This window comes from Parasteatoda tepidariorum, chromosome 7, assembly GCF_043381705.1.
Source record: "Parasteatoda tepidariorum isolate YZ-2023 chromosome 7, CAS_Ptep_4.0, whole genome shotgun sequence".
NCBI classification, from domain to species: Eukaryota; Metazoa; Arthropoda; class Arachnida; order Araneae; family Theridiidae; genus Parasteatoda; species Parasteatoda tepidariorum.
The window spans coordinates 61,020,906-61,044,056 of NC_092210.1; the positions used below are offsets into that span (position 1 = coordinate 61,020,906).

General features: G+C 29.2%; 1 protein-coding gene across 7 annotated transcripts in view; it reads left to right on the forward strand.

Annotated features, from left to right (window-relative positions):
- Window positions 1-23,151, forward strand: part of LOC107445918 (hypoxia-inducible factor 1-alpha) — a 220,060-nt gene that overhangs the window by 115,408 nt on the left and 81,501 nt on the right. Inside the window, exon 1 of one of the 7 annotated variants that reach the window (XM_016060418.3) lies at window positions 8,279-8,388. The exons of the other annotated variants lie outside the window; for them this stretch is intronic. The gene's annotated coding sequence lies outside the window, so the exon portion shown is untranslated. Of the gene's footprint in view, window positions 1-8,278; window positions 8,389-23,151 lie in introns of those variants that run through there. 7 annotated transcript variants of the gene reach the window in all.

Consider the following 23,151-nt stretch of genomic DNA (forward strand, 5'->3'; position numbering starts at 1 on the left):
TCTTTTTATAATTTCAATAACAGATGGCGCCAGTGGTACTGTTAATCAAGAAATATTTTGTTTTTGTTATTTTCTTTCTTTTTTTTAGTTTCAGTTTAGATTTATTCATTATGTTGGTAGATGAGTAATATTTATGTTTGGCAATATGGCCATTGAAATTTCAATTACTCATTTATAATTCAATGAAAAATATTTCAGTGTTATCTATAAATCATGCTCTGATAATCAATCAAAGAAATAAAGTATATATCCGGTAAGATTTTGAAAACTTATTTGTTGTGCTAAGTTGTCATAATTTTCATTTTCCCACATTGTATTAGTTTCTATAATTTTAATGATATTCTACTTAACTTTTATGATTTTTCCATTATATAAGTTTATGATTTATTTAAGATTCATTCCACAAAATGAAAAAACTAAATAACAGTTGAGATCAAGTTTAATGATAGTTTTGAAAAGACTGTATTATTTAATGATACCTTAATATTTTAATTCATAAAATTTCAAATAAATAAGGTACAAAGTGACAAACTTTTGAGTGTTTTGGCACGAGACGAATGTTCCAGATGCACTTGGCAAACAAGAATAACTTTTTTGAAGTGGAGATCTAAAGTAAATAACTGAGACAAGAAAAAAAAATAGTTGTATAACAGAATAGGTTCCGATAACCATAAATTATTTTTTTGAGAACTAGTATTTAATAAAAGTTAACATTTTACACATATTTTAAAAAGGTTATTTCAATGAGATTTTTTTACTAATTTTTAATTTATAATGAAAGTTAAAACTTATAACATTCTCTTACAGTAAATAGATTACTTTTAATGAAAAATAATAAAAATACTATTCATACCTTTATTTGTAATATTTTTTCCCTCCAAAACTGGTTTTATTGCAAAGGAAAACTTTTGAAAATAAAAGAAGTAATAAAATTACCAAATTCACTCCAATTTAAAATTGGCAAAGTACGTAGAAAGGAATTTTTTGAAGCTCTTTTGCCAAGATAAATAAAAAAAAGTCACAGTTTAAGTGTTTTAAACTTGAAGCAAAAACACACTTTTGTAAACTATATTACTTTAGATTCATTTTTAGGTTTATTCCAGTTTTTCAAAGGTTTCCCATTATCAAATAATAGTAAATTCATAGAACACATTCAGGGATTCTTTGATACTGTGTGTAGATAAGAATAAAAATAGAGCTGGTGGAAATTAAAGTAGTGAAGCAGATATTCCATAACTGAAAGCAATATTTAACGATAGGCTATGGACGGTAGAACTATAAACCCTACTAGTATTGATTTGTTACTGGAACTATATACTTTTTTTTTAGTAACGTTATGTTCAGTATTGCTGTCGTTAGCAATCTCCTTTTATGATAATTTCAAAAATAATACAAATTATCTATTAGAAGAAAAACCACAATTTTGTGTAATTGAAAAGGGCTCGTCTATTTTTTGCAATCTTTGGAAATTTACACCAATGCTTCATTGCCTGGGCAAGTAAATATTTGCAAAAAATTGATAATAATTCCTACATTTTGATAACTTTTACTTAAGTGGAAAAATCTTATCTAATTGGCGATTTTATTTTAGACAAATGTTTAATGAGTTTTAAAATGTGTAAGTCTGTTCGTAAAAAAACTATAATTCATTAAATATCAAAATATATTCAGTAAATAAGCTAAAGTTAAAAAAAAAAGAGAAAACATCGGAAAAAATTACAAAAAATTAAAAGAGAAGAATAAAATTATTAAAATAAAATAACAATTATAAAAAATTTTTTTTTTTAAATTTTCGAAAAAAATATATATTGAACGATTATGTCAGCAAAAAAAGTGTATTCTAATATTGTATCAATATAGCCAAATCAAAATCTGTCAAGTCCCGCAGTGGTCTGATCGTTAAGACACGGTTCCCAGGAGATCACCGAAGTCAAGCATCACTGGCTGCGGTCAGTGTGCGGGTGGTTGACCACTTGGAGCAGTCTGCGTCGGGACCGAGGGTGTGCGGTATGGGTCCTCGTTAAACTGTGCTACCGTAAAGTGCTCGACTTCGCTTGCAGATCGTCGGGCTACCGAAGCGGGGGTGCCATCCCCTCTGCAGAGGATCCAAATTGTGATGGCATGTCTTCGGATCATCCTCAGGGATGTTTCCCAGACCGTCGCCAATAGCCCATTGTGCAGCTCTAGTGCGACGTAAATGAACTACAACAACAACAAAATCTGTCAAAACAATAGTGTGAGGAGTACTCAAACAAAAAATGTTTGAAACAATATAGAACACATTAAGTAATAAATATCACGCAAAAAAAAAGAAAGAAAAAGTCTAGAAAAAACAGAACACAAAACAAATACTGTAAAGCATAATAAAATTGCCAGATTACAAAATATGAAAACAGAAGTGGAGATTAAGGTAAAAGCGTAAATAGAGGGATTTATACCGAGAAAGTACGGTTTATGTCTGATATCGTCACTAAAAATATCGTTCCCATGAATTAATTAGCATAGAATATTCGAGGTTACCCCTTCGAACCATTAAGATTGAATCCTGGAACGGGAAGATCCGATCATTAGATCAAAAGTTATTCAGGATGGTCTGGTTATTTTCCCCGCACTGTAGATAAGTAACGTCCATTATTAGTTGAAGTAAATTTCAAATTCAAGTAGTTATCTATTTTGCATTTCTGGTGCTGTTCTACCATCTGATCCAGTATAAATATTTGTTCATCAGTTCGACGTTTCTGTCAACATTTTAGTGCGTTATTATTAGTTATTTAGGATGGTCCGTTTTTTATTTTGCGCACTGTACTTTTCTCGTGGAGAAATGAGGCTATGTACATTGGACTACTCTATCTTGGTTTATGTCATATGACAGCCTGAAGCGATTATAAAACCGGAGAAGCTTATAAATAACTGTAACCTTCAAATACGGTTACTATCGTTTCAGAATTTCTTATAGGTTTGCCCTTAGTTGTGCGATAGGTTGCTTGAAACGATTTGCCATTTTTGACTATTTCTCTCAGCTTCTAGAAACTTTTCTTGCATTGAACTTAATACACACATCACATCGTTTATGTCTTTATTGATCTTTTTATTAATCGTTTTCTGAAATAGAATAATTCTATTAGATATTATTTATCAATGGAGAATCAAATAGCTAATGCTTCTTCATTTATTTGCAGATCAATTAAAAGAAAGGAAAAAAAAAGAAACTTTTCGGTTCAAAAAAATAAAATTAACTACAAAGAAAATTTCAACTTATTTGCTTAGAAATTTTAAGCGAGACTCAGCTTTAGAATTAAGATATCAAAATATTAAAACTATCTGTTAATAAAACTTGAACGAATATGACTTGAATGATTCGGATTTCATATCTATAGGGGTTGCCACAATTTGGGTAACATGGTCACAACTCACAATAGTTAGTTATAAGAGAGCGGTTGAAAGTTTGATTTATATTAATTTATTTTTGAAATTTATTTATTTTTGTATGAAAGTTACATTAATTTATTTTTATATGAAAGTTATATTAATATATTTTTATATGAAAGTTAAATTTATTTTTTGCGTATTTCGCTCATTTCTCTAGAACTTCTTAAGCAAATTGAAAATTTTTTACACACAGCTATAAAAATCGGCTATCCAAAGAAAAGTCTATGCATATAGATTTTTAACTGCATATAGACTATGAATATATAGACTTTAATGTCTGAATGCATATAGACTTTAATAAATATTTTATTTAATAACAGTCTAAAAATTTTCGAATTAGAATTATTATCTAGAATTATTCTATCCCTAAAATTATTCTATTCTTACGATTAAAAAAGAGTCAACTAAGATATAAACAATGGAATACTAAATTCAACGCAAGAAAATTTAATTTTTGTTAGAAGCTGAGAGAAACAGTCAACAGTGGCAGATCGTTTCAAGCAACTTTTCGTACAACTTACAGCAAGCTAAGAAATTCCGAAAAGATAGAACGTTGTTGAAGGTTACAGTTGTTTATAAACTTCTCTGGTTTCATAATCGCTTGACATAACTGCAAACGTAATTCCGTGCTAAAGAAAGATGAAGTTGTTTAAATTCCGCGGTGTCATTTCTTCCCGCGGAAAGTATGTACAATAGCTAGGTATTAGTATAATAATACCCTCTAGGAATATAGTTTTTACTACCAAAATTTTATAGTTTATTAGTTGTATTGCAGGAAAGATGTTTTGAAAAAAAAAAGTCATGGTATTAATTGTGCAAATTAAATTGTATAACTTTTTATTTGAGAAATGTATTGTTTGTTATGGTGTTTAGAACATTTTCATTACTTAACGTTTTTCCATTATTAGAATAACTTATAATAATAGAGATAAGAAAAAAGAAAAAAAAGTTTGAAGCCCTGAACTTGAAATATTTTAGAGTTTTTTTTTAGAATATTTTTTTCAGCATCTCACATTTTTTGAAGTATTTAATTATTATTTTTTTTTCTAAGATTTTGCTATGTTATCAGAATTTTACGTTTTCTTTTAGTTTTGGCAATAAATTTATCGGAATACATGAAATTTGTTTGGAAAGAATTTTTCTTTGGATTTTTTAATGACTATATTTTTCTAAAGTTACAATTAATATGCCAGCCATTAAAAACGATATGTGGGATTTGTGATTGATTACAAAATAGTTCTTGCTAATCGTTCTAATTTATCTTAATATGGTTATTCCATTATGTATGGTTACTTTTTTGTTACTCCATTAGGTAAATTTGACATAACAATTGAACCATTATATTTATTCACTTAATTGATTACTTTCATTTTATTTATCAATTTTTATTACAAGATCCCCCTTTTGTCTACTCAGCTCCTCGTTACCAACATGGGAAAAGAAATTCCACAGGTTTTGTTATATACGTAATAATGCAGGGTTATTCATAATTCCCTCCGCCTGTAAACGCCATTTTTCTTTACTACAACTGGCTTCAGTGATGCATGTTACTGCCATCTACCGGCAACTGCTTAAATTAAAACTTGAATACTTTCGGAATAATTTCATATGTTCTTTTTTGCCATATTCGGCTTCGTTCTTTTACTATAACGCTTCGAAACCCTGGAGGGAATTATGAATAACCCTGTATATAAAGCTTCAGAAATATTATTGTTATTATTTCTTTGTTTAAATTCCCTTTTCTAAATCATTAATCTGAACAATATTTTTCACGTAATTAACAATTCACATCCTGTTTAGAAACAGATAAAAATATACAGACGTTAACAATTATAAGTTTTCCTTTAAGGAAGCGTGGGATTCTGAAAGATCCGGTGATTCAGTTTGTGGATGTACTACAACTACTAATGATTTCTCTTTTGGCATGTGGCTTAAGATATTATGGGGAAAACTTATTTATTTGTAAGACTTTTCACGACATAAAAATCAAAGCAGATCGATTTTTTAATCGATTTGATGCTCTCTCGATATCCAAACTGTTATAAACAGCATCTTCTTTCCAACGTGCCTAATTTTTTGTATGCCAAAAAGAGCTCAACTGTGATTGCCGTGTCAGGTCGACAGGATTGGTTTTAATCGGACAGAGGTAAGAGTTTTACCCATAAATGAAGAATAGAGAGATTTTCGAAAGTAGAACGTAGATGTAGAGTGGTTCTTCTCTTCTTCGTAGATGGTAGATGGAGTAAATCAGCTGCACAAGTGCAGAAAAAATATTTGACAATAAAAGAATTTGTTTATTATGAGATGTTTGAATGTTGAGAGAGCATAAAATTCTCACTGAATTCGATGTGCGTCATTTTTTTTTTAATCTTTGGAAAAATCTTGCAAGTTTTCACCATCATCTGTTAAGTCACATGCCAAAAGAAAAACATTATTTTCTGTAATAGGTCCACAAATTAGGTCCTCGGATTCTTCAGGATCTAACACTTCCATTTGAGAAAACTTAAATAATGACTGCATATTTTTATTTTATTAAACAGGATGTAGTATATTAACAATGTAAAATTGTCGCGTTCAAAAGCAATTTAAAAACTAATAAACTTTTAAACTGTTAATTTTCAAACCCATTAAGAATCAAAAAAGAGAGTTATTTTCAAACTGGCATTATTAGTCTATTTTTTGTTGAAATATACAAGTTTGAAAGCCTTATACATACATACCCGCCAATTTCCTTTATTTCCGAGTATGTATTTTCCAATTGGTAGTAAAACAATAACCAAAAAACGGTCTTACTCAAAAATATCTTTATATTTTGCCAGGTTCAAATTCGCTATCTTGGAGACTATAATGCTTTTATATATTTGTTGTAATTATTTATATGCAGTGGTTGTCAAACCCCATTAATAATTACTATCTATTATAATTCAAAAAGGTTAAAGTAATAACATGAGTTTTGCTACCACTTTAAATATGAAAATAAAATCTTCTGTCGAAACCGGAAGTGTTGGCAGCTATGCTTATATATAACAAGGTGTCGCTTAAATGTTGCGACAAACTTCTATAGAATTTTGGACAAATCATCCAGATTAAAAGAGGATAAGAACTCATGCCCATAAATGTTGTGATACGCCACTAGAGGGGCTTTCTTGTTATGAACTGTTTCTTCGTATGCTTTTGAACAGTTCATAATAGGGAGGCGCCACCAGAATTATATGACATTTTTGGGCAGCTAATTTACAATCTAGCGGCTTGTAACGACTCTCTCTCAAACTGGCATTATTAGGATGGACGAGGATTTTTCTCTCGGCTGTAGTTCGTCCAAATTATAAGGCAAGTTTATATTTCTTTCAAAATTTGTTACATGAATTAAAAAAAAGTCAATCATTTTTTTTTAATTTAAGAAAATACTATACTATATACACCGAAGAGCCATTACATTATGACCACCCTCCATCTATAACAATGGGGGCTCGCCCAGGTTTTCATGATTTCTCTCCCTGGTACAATGTTTTCATGGGGCACATTAGGATCCATTATCCTCATAGAACAATCGCTGACGTCTGTAAGCTACTTGAACATAGTTGCAGACTAGGTTCACCTATTCATGGCAACAGTTTTTCCTGCGGGGGATGGTGTTTACCAACAGGATAATGCACCATGTCATAAGGGTCGAATCGTCGAGGAGCATTTCACTGACTTTCAAGTCATGTCTTGGTCCCCAAATTCACCTGACCTTCATCCAATAGAGCATTTGTGGTCCTACTTGGAAAACCAAATTCTTACTGCCACGCTACCCCCTCGCAATGTGATAGAATTGCAGGGCCAGTTGGTGAGCGCTTGGTACCAGATACCTCAGACTACCTATCAGCACCTTGTGGAATCAATGCCACGGCGGGTGCTAGCAGTTTTAAGGGCTAAAGGTGGTCCTACATGTTATTAGCAGGGTGGTCATAATGTAATGGCTCTTTGGTGTAGAGTATTAATGCTATACTATATAAAGTATTAATGCTATACTATATAGAGTGTTAATGCTATACTATATAGAGTATTAATGCTATACTATATAGAGTATTAATGATATACTATATAGAGTATTAATGATATACTATATAGAGTATTAATGCTATACTATTTAATGTAGAGCGAGTCATTAAATCCCCCTGGATTTGGAATATCTCTTCCAGGCATGGGTTTTATTGCTATTTTAATTCTGATAATGTGCCCTAACTGCCCTAGAAGTATGTCGCAATATTTATGCGACACCCTGCTATATATAACGTATCTAAACTTGTACGTAACGACAAACATGGACTAAAAATGTTGTTTAAAAAAACTAATTTCGAAAGAAGAATGGCAAAGAATTAGAATTAGCAAAACTAATTTAAGATTTGTAATCCCCACATCCGAATTGGGCGAAATCAAGTAATTTGTATAAATGCAACAAAGAATTAGTATGCCAGTGTTACTTTACGTAATAAAATTCAATTTATATTAAACGAGAGCGTCACTGAATTATAGCAAATAATATTCAAAGCATTTATGTGCGTTTTACTTTTCTTCTGCACGTATATTTTCTCTGCGAAATAAATTACGATTTTTTTTATCTTCTTTTTTCTTGCCTGACGCTTTGAATTAACATAATAGCTTCTGAGGAAGGAAGAAAAACTACGGTATCATGTGATCTTCATAAAATTACGTAATAGCGTAATTTCAAGTATTTTTCTTTTGAGTTATCTAACTGTGACGCGGTATTTTTTATTTAAGAACTGAATGCTTTATTTCGCAGGGACTTTGATATCAAGGTCATTGGATTTCTATTAGTTGCCACCGGTTTCTTTTAAAGTAGCGATGACTTGTTTATTTTAAACGGGAAATACGGAACACATTAGATTGCTATTATTTAATCAAAAAAAAAAAAAAAAACGTGTTCGATGGATTCTGTAGGATATTTTGTTGTTTGTAAGTTTTTACTTTTTTGTTTCGCTTAGCATGCTTTCATAAATTATTACACTTTTGTTTACTTCAATTAATCATGCATCTAATTTTCATTTAATCAAATAGACCTATGATGTTTTAAAAATTCTTTACTTTGCATGAGAATTTCTTATTTATTGTAGAATTATGAGTAACCTTTACTTTTATTGCGTTAACCTGATTATGAAATTTTTTTTTTACCGAAATTATATTTATTGAAAACATATAAATAAAATTACAAAATATGTGTATTGAATTTAAATATTAAAAATAAAACACATTTATTTTACTTCTCTTGATAATTCTTTAAAATTTGGTGAATAATTGGTGACAGCACTTCTCAGTAATTCTTTGAGATGCTGATTAGTTAATACTGAACGGTGTTTGGATTTCACGAATTTTATAGTGGAATAAAATGATTCACATAAGTACGTTGTTCCGAATATTGAAATAATTCGACAAGCAGCCTTTTTTAATACTTTTAAAAGTAACGAGTAAAAGTACAGGTAGTTTAAGCAAGAGTAACGAGTTAAAATAATTTGATTTTTAAAAGTAACGAGTAAAAAATACAAGTAAAAGTACAAGTACAAAATAAAAAGTAACGATTTTGAAGTAAATTTTGAGGATATCAAATATTCAAAATAACCGTAAATTTCATTCAAAAATGTAAGAAATATTTATTTAAAATGCATTTAATTTTAATTTAAATGTATAAGACTTTAAAATGCAGGAAAATGTAACAAAATTGTATTGAAATAGCGAACGTTGACAAAACCAGAAATCGAAGTTCACTGTTTGCATATAAAAAGAGTTTTAAATTAAATTAATTTTAAAACTAAAGAAAGTTTGCATATACTTTCTAAGTTACAAAGATAGTTAGCTAATGGTAAATTAAATGTTTTCTTAAACATAACAAAAAATTAAATTTTCAACCTAAAAGTAGTATATTACGTTTTGTTTTAGTTCCTTGTAATTATTAATAAAATAAAAGAATATGTTGATTTTTTGCATTTTTTTTTGTTGAAAAAAATTGGTGAGACGGTTAAATTTTGTTTAAATCATATTTTTTAACGTTTAAAAAGTTTTTGATTTCATAAACCGACAATTGAGTTAGAAAAACTTTTTATTTTGATATTTTTAGAATATTTTATCAATATATCGATTTTTTTAATACATGAGTTCAAATAATAATTAATTTCATTAATTAAAATTTTATTTAATCTATGCCTATTATGTGTAGCGAACTTTTTACTTACTAGACGTTTTTAGTTTGCCGCATTATATAAGGATTTTTATAATAGAGTTGAGTACAGCCTTAAATTTGATTTATTTAAGTAATCAAGTTTTCGATTATTGAAATATGTCAATTTCGCTTTACTTAGTTTTTTATTTATTTTGATCTTTCTATGTTTTTTTTTCAATATTATAATTTTTATTTTTAATCGAATTCTACATAACGATTAATTTGTCAGAATCTATATCTAAAAATTTTTTTTTTTTCAATGATGTTTTAAAAATTTTTTACTTCATTGTTTTTAAAATATTTAGATATTTTATAAATGCATTATTTTATTTTGTTTACAGATTGGTTTTTTATTGATTGTTTGTTTTTAATTTTTCTTTAACTTTTTTCTTTTAATTTTTCTTTAACAGTGAACTATAAAAAAAGCTTAAGCTAAAACAAATCGGCGTTTTTGTTTTAAAATTTATTTATTGTCAAGTTCGTTTCTTGCCGAATTCTTTCAATGTTAAATGTTAAACGTATGACTGTTTGTAACAGAAGACGTTATTTAATCTTTTTAAGCCTTAAACAGTTTAAATAACGTCTTCGGTTAAACTTTAAGGTGTCTGACTAGTGCAAAAAACATATTTTGGGCAAAATTTTCGAAAATGAGAGTATTATAAATTTAGAACTACTGTACTCTTTAGCTTTCTAAGAACACTTTACTTTTGTTTGTACTACAATTATTTGCAAAGTTTTAGCAATTTTTGTGCAAGATGATTACAGCTGATAGACTAATAATTTTATGCGTTTATCTCAAAATCAAGTTTTTTTGTCCCATTTTTTGCCACCTTAAACATGATCTATCATGTTGTTTTGTAAATAATGGTCTACAATTTTACATGACTATTTATGATTATAGCACGCCTGTTTTGAACTACAGACTATAAGAGAAAAAAAAGTAGAAATTTATTTTTTTGCATGTTTTTTCACAAAGACAAGTACGGAAATTTTTGAAAATTTGTTTCTTTAACAACATTGATCCCTAGCTTTGTAGTATATACACTTGCTATTAAGATAATAATTCAAAACATTGTTGATATCCTTTTAAAAAAAAACTAAAAGAAATGCTTGGTTTTAGGTGATCAAAATCTTTTGGCTGTGTATATGCAAAAAAATGCCTTTTTTTTGCCTGAAAATGGCCATTTAAAATAATACTTTTTTGCTAGTTTTATTTGTTTTTACACATAAAACTAGTTTTTTAAATTTTTATATTCATATTTAATAACAAAGTTGTAGAAACCAGTCGGCTACCTTAATGTCAGTAACACATGTAATGATATAACTTTTCGTAATAGTGCGAATCAGAAAAAAAAATTAAAGCTCACCAACTGAAATATTTTCGATTTGAAAGAATTTTTTTTTATTGTACTTACAATTTTATAGTTATCTCGTTATAGTTATCTATTTGTATTTATCGTATACAGTTTTCTGAAATTTCACAATCTTCTTGCCAAAATTTTAAGTGTTTTATTTTTTTATTTTTTATAATTACGTGAAAAGTTTTTGGAAAACAGCATTTAATGCTTAAGGTATTTTCTCTTAAATTCTCGTTATTTAAGACAATAAGTATTAGTGATTTTAACAAAACTGTAGCTATTTGCTATAAAAAAATTATCATCATTATTTAATTTTTTTATGTAAATATAGTTTAAAAATTCAGCATATATTTAAATTTGAAAATTTTCTGTTTGGTTTTCATTTGTTTGCAAGTACCTTATCGCTCAGCTAATTAATTAGGACAACAAAAAAATGATAAAAATTAGAAAAAAATATTAATTAAAAACTATGTGAACCGTCCCTGGTTTCCCCGGACTGAAAAATAGTTGTGTTAGGAAGCAATCAAAATTAGAAATTCGATTCTGCTTCCATTTTTTTTAAATTTTACTATCATTGTTAAAAGAATTGTGTTCATATTTTTTATTGTTATGTTTTAATTATGTTTATGTTTGTGCTTTGCATACTTATATCAAACATTCGTTAAATTTGTTGACTTTCAAAAATTCATTATTTATTTTAAAGTAAAGACAGCTTTTGAAATTCATTTCTCCTCCTATCATAGAAAATATATTAAAAGTGTCTCTCTCTCTCTCTCTCTCTCTTTTATTCTCATAAAAGATCATTAAAAGTTTTGCAATTAAACATAAGTTTTAATAATTATGATTTAAATTATTTTCTACATTTGTTATTTTTTTCCTCCAGAATACGATTATTTTCATTGGTTTAGTATCTTTGGCTGTGGTGATGGTTGAAACTAATGAAGAAAAATTATTTTCTTCCTTAGTTATTTTTTCTCTCACCAGAATATCATTACTTTCAATAGTTTGGTACCGTTTGATGTGGTGATGGTTGAAACTAATGAAGAAAAATTATTTTCTTCCTTAGTTATTTTTTCTCTCTCCAGAATATCATTGCTTTCATTAGTTTGGTTTTCTTTCCCTTTTCTTAACATGTGATAAATGTTGACATTTTAGAAATAATAAAGTTTGAAAAAACAACAACATTTAAATGACAAAAGCTAATGTGTTGATCATGGTTAAAACTAAAAAGAATGTAAAGATTTTCATTTTTAAGGAAATAACAATTAAAGGAAAAAGACTAATAATTTATCAAATGTCTAGGTTAATTAGGTGTTCTAATGAGTTTTTTTCTGAGCAAATTGTTAATTTAAGTGTGTCTTAAGTATGGATTGAGATAATTTTGAGAGTTATTTTACGTACCTTACATATATATATATATATATTTTTATTATTTTGCTAATAATTATCTACCAAAAATTACTAACGAGATTCTAACAATCAAGCAAAATAATTGTGTAAATAAAATTTATAAAAAAAGTAACTGGTTTATTGTAATAAAAGTTTATTTTTGATTATTTTAAAGCAACAAAGGTTTCATGTTGCAGAAGTTGATTTAACTTTATAAGCAACATGGTATAAAGTTTATACCATGTGATATAAACTTAATATATTCCAGGTGTCTGTCCAGACATTTTGTGAAAGTTCCGTTTTTGTAAAATTGTGCAAAAATTACTCGTAATTTGTGAATATAAAATAAACGTTAAGTCGCATTCTTTCAACCAGGGTCCGGCTTTTGTAAATTTGTACAAAAAGGGTTCTGTTATTGCAAAAAGCTTTTTCAAGGAGTTTTTAAATTGTAAAGACATGCAAGATTTAGCTCAACACTGTAAAATTATAATTTAAAAAAATGTAAATTTTCAAAACTAAACTGCAATTGCTGCTACTAAATTAGAGATGCAACATACAAATATTTGGTATTTAGCCTATACTGCTCAGCACTCAATATTAATTTCGGACGAATAAAGGAAGAATCGTCTGCCGAAAACAAAACTTAGTTCGTTTACATTTGTCTTTCTCCCCCCCCCCCTTCCTGGGAAGGGTTTATTTTTATTGGATTAACAAAACAATAATGAAGATAAATAAATTTGTGAAGGGTCCGATTGAAAGATAAATTATTTTGTGAAGTGTCCGTTTTTAAGAAAAGATATTTTGTGAAGGGCTTGTTAACGGACCCAAATTTCTTCTAAACAGACCCCTGTATTCTATCGAAATCATCAGGAGGCACAGTTTCCCCTGTTGTCTGGCTAGCTTTGTCCGCTAGGTTTTTTAATTTTTACTGGAAAAGAAAGCTATGAAAATATATTTAAACTCTATAAATCAACTGTGTAAAGTTTTCCATAGTCTAAAAGTTAATTTTATCTTCAATTTATTGTGGAGTACATGAAATTTTGAGTAGATGTTTAAAACTGGGTAAATAAGCCCATGTTGACATTTGTGTGTTTTACATCTTTCAATATCTACAATTTCAATAACTTAGCAGTGCGATTAGCACCTTTCTAAATCAGACATCATTGAGAGAGCTCTAATTTAATACAAACCGTACTTTTCCGCGAACAGTGGACATGTCACGCCAAGAATGCCAGCTGAATAAATTTAAACCGCTTTCATAATGGTAAGCGCGAAATAGGGCTGACGACGAGATGGTTAATTTTATAATGTTTTAAGAACGATTTTAATATTTTGTTTGTAAATAAAATGAATGGATCTTAATTAATTGTCTATTTTGACATGGCAGTTAATAAAAGGTATTAAAATTGGAGGCAAGCAAAATCATAATTTAAATTTTTTATTAGTGATCGATTTCTGTTTCAAATTTGCAACGTTTATTGTTGGTAAGCAATCTAAGATAAAATTGCTCTGACCTTAATTTATCAAAAACGCGCAGGTAAAAATAAAAGCGGGTTTATAAACTTTACAGATACATTTAAAAACAACAAATTTAAATTTATTGAAACTACGTTATTTAAGTAGGCTTGGCTTAATAGGAAACGATTTTATTTTTTGTTATTATTTTTCGGTTTGTGTATAAGCATATTGCTAAAATAAAAAATACAAGATTGTAGCCCAAGCTCAACTACTGTAAAAAGATGATTGCCCTTGGGATAATTAGCTTCAGGGTGTTTGAGGCCCTTTCGCTAAGTAAAATTAAAAGCCGCAGTAGAAGAGTCTTCACATTCAAAGCAAAGCTTTTATTTACACGATATTTACTATCTGGATGTAAATGATCATCTGGGCTATCGCGGATAATTAAACTTATATGCTTAAAATTCACTAAACTTTTTTTTTTTAAAAAAATCGCCAGATTGGCGAGATTTTCTAATTAGACAAAAAATTAAGATCAATAAATCTCAATTTTCGCAAATTTTTATGAGCATAAACAATTGGGCACGCAATACCATTTTGCATAATCAGTATCGAAAGTGTAGAGTGTTTGTTAAAAATGGGCTGAACTTACAATAGTTATAAAAGAGCATATTGTACGCTAAAAAGCGTTATTTCATATTTTTGAAAATAACGCCTTAAACGCGTTTCCCTCATTTTAACTAATGAACTCGTCCCGTAATTTTGCCTTCTATTATTTTCTTATATGTTTGATGGACTATTCTATGTTGCAGTATGTTCAGTAACACAAGTCGTGAAACGATTTGAAAAGAACTGCGAAAATGGAGTACAGAGGGCAGTTGTCCCTTGTAAATGGAATACAGATTAATTCCTATCTATTCAAAGAGTTATGCTTTATTGATTTTTTATCAGATTATTATTTCACTGAATGTTATTTTTTAAAATGGCACATTAAAGAGGTATTGATAGAGCCAGGCGTTATGTTATCTCAGTGATAAGCTATCTGACAGGCTTAAATACTGATTCTGAAGATTGTATCGAAAATTGAAAGTTCTTTGTGTTCCTGATTATTATATCAACTCTTGTAATAAGTATAAAATGCTTAAGATGTGTATTGCTTAACAATCTGAGAAGAAAATATTTTTCAAATAACTTGACATTAATTGAATTTTATCTGGGTGACTTTCAGATCTCTGCGAGATAATCTTTGTTGAGATTAGTAATGTAAATATTCTATCAACAATAATTGGAGCATGGGCAAATTGACTTTAATCTTTGAATCATTTGTTTGATACTGTCGTCAAACTTATGAAGCTTCTGAGCTACGATATCGTTTTTTAATATTGCTGTAACATAGCAAGCAAAAGAACTATACCGAATATTTTTAGAAACATCTTACATTTGATATATCAGCTAAATAGTCGAATGAATAAATTTAGCCAACTAGAGCAGCTTTAACGCGTTCCCTCCAGCTGCTACTGATTGACGGTTGGGCGATAATTGCTATAGTAGAAAAGGTGCCTAATCTGAGATCGTTTCCAATAGGAGATGCTCCTATGTTTGCAAAAGTGGGTGATTGACTGCATTAAAAACAACAAATGTGAAGGTTCTGTGAAAACGACAGTGAGAAAAAGTTTTCTATCGAGTTTAGTGGCATCATGGATGGTTTTAAATTTTTTTTCTTGTCATGAGTTTTTAGGTGGAATTTCAAATGCGAGTGAATATTCTGTTACGTTTTATAGATCCTTTTTTGTCATGGAATTGTATCAAAATGAAGCTTGAACCAATTTTAATTCAACTTTTAACTTTTGGCAGTGGTATTTCTTATGCAGCGTAATTAGTTCCTAATATGCGATATCATAGGTTGCCTAATATAGGATATTCGATATCCTCTCATGTTAAGAAACCAGGCTTCTTATTGTGAAATCTAATTCTTTTGTTGCTGATGGGGATAGACTTGCTATAAATAAGTATAATTCGCTTGGAACTGCAACTGAAGGTCTTAGAAAGAGAGAGGTATGTTTTTGAGTGTAAATTCGTATTGAAATATTGTCTATCGTTAAATTGTATACAATCACACAAATGAAGTCAACTTGATTTTGTATAGTAAATGGGCGCAAAATAAACAAATGGGAACAAAACATTAATATTAATTAAGTGTTCTTTGTTGCTGATGGGGATAGACTTGCTATAAATAAGCATAATTCGCTTGGAACTGCAACTAAAGGTCTTGGAAAGTATGTTTTTGAGTGTTATTTCGTTTTGAAATATTATCTATAATCGTTAAATTGTATACAGCTACATAAATGAAGTCGCCTTGATTTTGTATAGTAAATGGGCGCAAAATAACAAAGCATTAATATTAATTAAGTGTGTGTACAACTACATATTCATAAGGAGTAACTAATTCACTTTCCTGAACACGAAAAAAATCTCGAATATGAAAAAAAAATACAACTGAGAGAGTGAAAGGTATTGAAATAAACCACATCTGTTAATAGCCAGTCCATGGCGTACTAATATTTGAGACCATTGTCTCAAATAGTAGAACGCCATGAGCCAATCTATCCACCATATGTATATCTGCTGAAAAAACCATTTTCGGTCAGTAGTCATCTCTACAAATGGTAGTAAATGAGTTTCTAGCATTGTTTGGTAATCGGTGGTCTGAAGAAGTCACGTAAAGTTTACAACTGAGCCGAATCCTCCCTCCACCATTTATGAATCTCCACAGTGGAGAGATTCTTTTCCTCATCTGTTCCGTTCTATTTATCGTAAAAAGAATTTGCGATACTAAAAAATTAAACAGTAACTTAATTTGAATGCTATCCACAATGAAAGGTGAGTAGGAAAAAATAAATTTGGATTAAACGAACAATTTTGTATGGCTATTCCAATGAAATATAATTTGCTGGAAAAAAACTGGTAAAATTGGTATAACTATAGTTAATTTTGTAATATTCGTATATTTATGCTTCATTATAATATAATTAATTTCTAATCATGGTTTCATGTTGTTTAAAATTATCGCTCTTAATGACTCCTATGTTTAACAGCTGTTACGAAAATTAGGTGTTCCTAAAAACAATGCAACATGCCATTGTTTCCGAAAATTGCGACTCTCTCTTGCATCACATATCTAAAATTAGTGAACATTTTGCACCTTTTATTTTATCATAGTTTTATGACCAATTTAAACCAAAAAAAAAAAAAAAAATCTCGTTTTTTTTTGTCTGACTATAATTAGGGAATGCCGATGAAAATATGAATTCATAATTTTTTTCATTGTAAACAAGGAATTTTTTTTATACATTTCTTAAATATATGTTATTTTAATATTGTTTCTTTCGATAAACCAATAATTTTAGCTTTTTCGTCAAGAAGGAGATTAATCAAATTTGAAGCGTTCTATGTGTGTAAATATATCATTGCATAAAAATATGAATACAAAATGTTAATTTATGTCAAACGCTCACTTTATTTTCCTTATCTAAAATATTTAAAATTAAAAAAAAATTCCATTTTTCTTTAAAAATTAACGATTGCAACTTATTTCCGTTTGTTAAACGAGAATAATGAAAACATTTTAATATTTCCTTACAAATGTTAACGTTTCCTTAAAAATACGTAAACGTTTCCTTAAAATAGCAGTCTGCATTCTCATTACTCTACACACAACTACTCATACTCTTTGCTCTTATTTCATAACGTACTTTTACAGTTTGTGAAAATTCTCAGTTGAGCAAATATTTTATTAACTGATATTCCTGTTTCTACATTTGTATGGAATAGAATATATTAAAATTTTCAGACATAGTTTCTCTCATTCTTGTCGGCTTTATCAATATAATGAAAAATATTTGTTCTTCCTGAAAAGTTTTCTACGATTTATCTATTCTGTGAATGCAAATTTATATTACTTACTATAGCGTATAATAACGGCATATGCAGATATTCATTAAATTTATCCGTAGATATCTAATTTGCACAATGCTTTAAACTCATATATCACGGTGCGTAGCGTTTTTAAAAAGTGCTTAAAGGTGCTTATTTTAGATTTTCGTTACTTAAAAGCACTTAAAGGTGCTGTTTTTAAAAAGTGCTTCATTTTCCCTTTTCAAACATTAGATTTTTTATATGTCGATTTTCGCCACGTATTATGCAAAAGCGTGCTTTTCACATTGTTCTATTCAACGTTTTCACAAATCATTTCGGCGTACCGTCAGTTCATATCGTATGAAAAAGCTATTCGTATGTGCGTCTACTGAGCTGGGTTCGGAGAGATAATTGCCTTCTCATGTGCAACTCTGCTGCATTTTTCAAGATATTCTCAATTTCAGATTTCATTTTCCAACCTCTGATATCGAACCGAAAAATCTCTCGTTCATTTTATAACTGCTAATATAATCAAGAAAAGAGTTCTTTGTCAGAAATTAGTTATTTTATCATGATCATGTAAAGTCTTGGAAAATTATTTTGCAATGGCTACGCACCCTGTATATTTATCCTTTATATTTAGTTGTAGTTATATTTTTATTTTATGTACTTTCTTGAGTATTTATGCTGCAAACAATGATTATATGTCTAACTGAAAGAAAAATATGTTTTTTTAGCAGTTTTTTTTAACAATTTCTCTAAAATTAATACTGTGGCTAACCAGTTTTGCTACTGTAATAAGTGACATCAATTCTGTCATCATACTTCTTTGAAAGTTAAGAATATATTTATAGTTTAATAATTTATATGTATATAAAAATGAATGCCTGTCTGTGTGTCCTTTATAGACGCCTAAACAATCCAATCGAAAGCTATGAAATTTGGCATACAGCACGAGGAAGGTCACTGTCGACATTAGAACGTTCTACGACAAAACTTTCAAACGGGATGAGTGAAAAAATTAATTGAATTTTTTGATTAGATAAGCGTTAACCATAAACGATACAATTTTATTAATATTTTGGAGAGTTATTTAGCTTAGAGGAGAGATTAACTTATAGCTATACTTCATTTAAGAAAAAAAGAGTTTATTGTGCATGTTTTAATACCTAATTATTTTTATTCACTACTAGCCGCCTAAGGCGGCCCGCTGTCCGCCACGCTAAAGGTTTTCACAAATAAAGTTTTTTAAAACATAGCAGGAAATCTGAAGATTAGTGGACAATTAAAGTGTTCCTGTCCTGCAATTTTGTCTTGAATTCCTTTTTTATATATTATATAGCTACAACGCTTAAGAGAAAAAAATTAAAATGCTAAATACATGAAAAGAACACGAAAACGAATTAATTTTTTATGGTATCAATTTCTATTTGTATATAATTTTTTATGGTATCAATTTCTATTTCAATATAATTTTTTATGGTATCAATTTCTATTTCTATATAATTTTTTATGGTATCAATTTCTATTTCTATATCGCTACAAAAGTTATCGTCTTCGCCTAAGAAAAAAAAATAGAGCGTGGAAAGAAGAAGAAAAACTTATTATAACAATTATGAACAGTGACAAATATATCAAAGCGAAGCGTTCTATTTACGTATCGAATATGTTGCCACATTTTTAATACAAAAGTTAAACTTTTCACCACTTTGATAATTGTAAACTAATGCGAACCTTACAATTAAATTAATAGTTCCTTCGTATATTATTGGTTTAAGTTGTCGAAAATTAATATTTCAATTGTAAGGTTCACATTAGCATACATTTATAAGAGTGGAGAAAAGTATATGCATTTTTTAATAGTTTTTTGAATATGGCTTTTTGAAGACGAAAAAGCATAGATTTTCTTAGAAAATGACTAATAACTAAAAAACTAATCCAAATTTTTGAAAAAGAAAAAGAAAATACTTCTTCATTATGTCAAAACACAATTATGTGCCGAGTTTCGTGCCTGGGAGAGGCTTCTGGGGCGATATATTGTGATTAGAGACAAACAGACACACACAGCCGCGTTTATTATTATGTATAGATAGATATCGGAAAAAATTCAATGAGCAATATTAACGTTGCAGCACGCATACTACCACGTGGTAGCACGACACTAAATTGATATCTCTCAACTTATCTGATACCGTGTGTTTATTTTGCTTCGAGAAATTCTTTTAAAACGTGTTTCTATAGAAGTCAATAATTTAAAATCAACAGTAATTGAAAGGGGAAAAAATAAGTTATGTATTCAAATGCATAATTAATGTGGTACTAATTCGTTTCAGAGAAACGTAAACAATCGCCATACTATTACTGACGTCAATGATGGTTAATTAATTTAGGTAATATATTCAAATTTTAAATTAAAAAAATAAGCTATGTACAAAATAGCAGAATTAATTCCTCTAGAGAAACCGTAAAAAATCGTCGTACTATTATTGACGACAATGATGCTAAATTAATGTTGGAATTAATGTATTAATTGAAATTAAGAAAATAATCATATTATTATTGACACCAATGCTTAATTAATAATGTAAGATGTTTTAATTGAAATAATAAAAAAATATGGGAAATTCGCATCGGGGAACCGTAGAAAACCGCCATAAGCAGACGACGTTTAATTTTGGTTATATGTACAACTGGCATTATGGTAATTGGTGCAGTTTTGATATAAGAATTCTACAATGTGTTTAGAGAAACGATCATGCTCCAAAGCCTTTATCATGGTCTTATAAGGATTCTATTTATTTTTAAAATTTCGTCTTTAGCTTGCTCCCGCTGATAAATGTATTTCGTACGAAGCTCAGATGTTGAAGGGCTATGTAAAATTTTCGAAATATACTAATATAGGTACAAAGTATTACATTTATATATTTGGTGAATATTAAAACTACTCCAATACTAATCAGTTTTAATACCGATACTGCGGAAATAAATGTTTTTCTATATATACCAGAGAAAATTTGCTTGATAGTGCTAAATTTTGACTATTACGAGATAACCACGAGCAATAGTATTATGCTCAGTGATGCTGCTCTCTATTACAATATTATAATTACTGTCAACAAAATTAATCTCTATTCTGATGGGAAGGAATACAAAAAAAACTAGTTTTGCTTAATTTAATAACGTAAAGCTATTGAAAAGGCCAACAAATAATAATAAATAAAGAACTGAAAGTTTTTTAGCTTTATTAAATGAAAAACTTCGTGGAAAAGCCAGATAAGTGACATTTTCTGAGAGGTTATAATCAGGGTAGAGAAAGGAGTATTCGAACTATTTTATTATAAATTAATTAGAAGGTGGGACTAATAATTCTTTACCTTATTTTATTTACCATTGACTACTCTGAAATAAAAATCATACAAGCAAATTTACAGCTATTGTAGATTATTTATTTTGAAGTGAAAGAAAAAAAAAACCAGTTATGTTACATTAAATGTGCCCATATTGATGCTACCACTTTCTGATATTTTCTCTGATTCATTAATTAATAATGTAAGATGTATACATTATTAATTCCCCTAAAAATGTCACTTACTTGGTACTTTAATCCCAGTTTGTAGTTCACTAAGCCCTTCAATTCAAAATATATCCCTTTAAGTTTTGAGCATGATTTCGTAGTATTGATTTATTCTTTTTTTCTTTACTCCGTGCGAAGAACGGGTATTCATCTAGCATGGTAATAAAGCTTGTATAATGTGATTTTTATATATTTTGTCAGGAAGTATGGAAAAAAAAATAGTTTGTTAAATGTGAACTTAAAAGAAAAAATAGTGTGACTGGTACAGTCGGTGGTAAATTGCGGTTGTATCTCTTTCAAAACTTTAGTACGGTTTGTCCTCTAGCAGCCATCAAGCGTCTTCCAAATATCACGTGGTATGAAACTTGGTAGTTTCTTCAAATTTTCACTTTAGAGCCATGATGGACCAGTTGATTGAGCGTTCGCCTACCAATGCGCTGAACTCTGTTCGAATCCCAGCTATAGCTGGTCGATACGAACTCCGGATCCGGCTTGCAACGACCACAGTGCTGACGTAAAATATCCTCAGTGGTAAACTGATCATTGGTTAGAGTCCCCTTTACCGTCAGGCTAACCGTGGGAGGTTTTCGTGATTTTTCTTCCAACTAACGCAAATGCGGGGTAGTTTCTTCAAAAAGTCCCCCACAAAGGCAAATTTCTCCTAATACTTGATCCAGGAGTTCCATTGTCTTCCCGATTGGGTTCAAAATTACAAGGCTACGGAGATGAACATTAGTAGTCGTCAACCCGAAAAATTGGGTTGGCTGTTCAACGACGGTGGTAACAGTTTTCACTTGACTATTATAGCATACATGTTAAAATATTCATCATTTACATTGTACTGTTACTAAGTCAAATTTAAACCTTTACTTAAAAAAAAATACTATTTTGATCTTTGAACATGCATGTAATTTACCAGAATAAAAGAATTAAGGGTCGGCGGGATTTATATGCCTGTAATTTTCTTATTTATACAGTAGCTAATTAATATTTTAAGTTTTAAAAATATTTATTATCCTTAAGTTGAATTTTTGGTCACCAGCATCGGTAAATAGCTTTATAGAACATATTTCAAATAATAAAATTAAACAAAAAGTATTCAAAAATGAATAAATAAAGAAATTTAATACACATAAATCCTTTTTAGCTGGAAAAATTAAAGCGAAAGATATACCTTACACAAGAGCGCCGGCAGAATAATATAAAAGGGGGTGCAACCCTCTAACAAACTACCCTCCCCTCCCCCCGAAAAAAAATTAAAATATTCTGCTATTACATTTTGTTTTGTTATTACATATACTTTCATCTGTCCATTTTTTCAAGATACATTTCTTCATTGTTAGCAAGATATTTAAAAAAAAGTACGAATTTCTTGTACTTGCAAATTTTGCTCAAAGGCGATCGCGCTGGCGCTGGCATAGCTACTAACTTTGAAACACAAGTAAGTACAAACAGTAGTTTCGTATACTAACGTGTTTGTGCACGCTTAACATAGGTATTTATTGTGTTGATAAAGTTTTACAGTTGCGAGAAGTCAGTTTGTGTTATACACCTTTGTTAAACTGAATAATTAATAGAAAATATATTATTTACATTTTATTAAACGAAATTTAAAAATATAGCTTAGATATCTGCCAAAGATATCTGCCAAGTTTGTGAATGCTCAGTGTACATAAGAAAAGAATCAAAGATGATTCAGAATTAATTGAAAAAGTTGTAAACAGATTTGGACAGCAAACAATTACAATTCTTGTTTGATTAAACAATTTTTTAATTGTTATGCATCAATAATTACTTAATTATTTGTTTTTCCA